The 1,932-nt window shown below is 38.2% G+C and overlaps 1 pseudogene; it reads left to right on the top strand.

Annotated features, from left to right (window-relative positions):
* Positions 1–1,932, top strand: part of LOC107668069 (uncharacterized) — a 15,901-nt pseudogene that overhangs the window by 13,336 nt on the left and 633 nt on the right.

Below are 1,932 nucleotides of genomic sequence, written 5' to 3' on the forward strand. Positions count from 1 at the left end.
TTTTATGGGCATTCTTACCTTTATAAAGCCATTTTTTCTAAAGGTGTACATCATCTTTTGAGTCAAATTCTTACACTTAATCAGTCAATTATAATAATAATACATTTAGGCCATTACTAAAATTAAATCAGTATCAATAAAATTAATCTTTGCAGAAGTTGAATATGAAGTGGCATTTAGATGCATTTACACATGTTAAAGGGGTCATATGATGCTGCTAAAAAGAACATTATTTTGTGTATTTGGTGTAATGAAATGTTATTAATAGACTGAATCATGCAGTGAAAGAACCACTCTAAAAGCGCACGCGCACTAAAGCCTGTGTTGGTCTACTCTAACCAGACTTCATCTCGTTGTGTATGCATGCCTCTGTAGGTGTGTTTTGTTTAGCTTTTGCAATATACTCGATAATGTCATGATGTCTCACGAGTTCAGTATTTGCGCTAAACCTGCGAAGATTTGGCTTACATGAACTTCCCCAATAAATGAATGAGTGAACATAATTTACGAAAAGTAAACCGCCAAATTGGCTAGTGATTTGACAGGGTTACCCGCCACAGCTGATTTTTACCCGCATTTGGCGGGTTGGCGGGTGTTAATTTCAAACCCTGATTACATGATACTGCTTATACAGAGGACCTATAACTAGTCTTGTTACACAATCAGTGTCACATAACACTAAGACACAACTACTTTGTACATTACAGGTGTCCAGACGACAGAGAATTTTTTGGACATTGACAGTTCGTTTTCACCAGCAGCTGGTGTAATATTTATGTCCTCTACACCTATAAAAAGGCCAGCAGAGAGGCCTCGTGTGGAACTGGAGGAAGAGGATGACAAAGAAACCCTAATGGACACATCATCCATAGTAGTAGTAACGAAGTGGAAGGAAGCTACCATATGGAAAAAGAAGGATTACAGAGGAGCGTTGCCCTGTTGGAAGCTCGTGGTGTTACTCTTGAGTGTATTGTAACTGAATAACTCCTCCGAGAACGTAACATCAACCAGTTCTATGATGTGTGGAGCATCAAAAAAAGGTTTTATTCCTTATAAACCATACAAATTCAATAACATCGTTTTTATAAGTAGGTATAATATGAAATTTAAGAAATTGTGACGGTTTCTATGTACACCTGGCCAGCCATAACACGAATATTTAGTACTGGCAAACTCTGAACATCACTGTATTTACTCTCAGTGGTAAAATGCTTGTCTATATTTTCATTTACAGGGATTGCGAGGCAACTTGGAAACATTTGCAATTTGAAAGACTGTGAAAAATTACGGAAATGGCTGAGAAGCATTAAAAACCACATTTACTGGACTGCAGCATCTTCAACCACTGGACCAGAAAGAGTGGCTAAATGGAGCTCGATTCTGAACCATGTCAGGGACATACACACACATGAGGATCCAAACTTTCCTGCTTGTCTACATCCTCAAAAGAGAAGCAGAGACAGAAACAAGTGGCTTGTTGCCGGTATGATACTGTGAAAAAGAATACTTTCTTGCAACACTCCATTTACAAAAATAAGGGACTGTCAGTAGAAGTATAAATAACCTAGAATTAAAATTATTATTTGTAAGTAATCCAGTTTTTTTTATCCTTTTTCATAGGAACTCAGGCATTCTTCAAACTGGAGAAAGTCGTGACAAACAAGCGGATTTTGAAGGACGCCACCAAACTGAGTCCGCATCACCAGACTTCATCTTTGGAGTCGTTTCATAGCGTCATTCTACGTTTTGCCCCAAAAAATGTGGTGTTCCCATTTCTTGGAATGTTGTGCAGGTGAAGTAATTGCTGTTAAAATAACTTAACATCAATATAGGCTTTTCAGTTTTCCTGAATTGTGTCTGTGCTAGTGATGCGCGGATGAGCTAAAACGTCACCCGAATCCGCAGCTTCAAATAAATTATCCACCCGCCAAC

The sequence above is a fragment of the Sinocyclocheilus anshuiensis genome, unplaced genomic scaffold (assembly GCF_001515605.1).
Source record: "Sinocyclocheilus anshuiensis isolate Anshui unplaced genomic scaffold, SAMN03320099.WGS_v1.1 scaffold1030, whole genome shotgun sequence".
NCBI lineage: Eukaryota > Metazoa > Chordata > Actinopteri > Cypriniformes > Cyprinidae > Sinocyclocheilus > Sinocyclocheilus anshuiensis.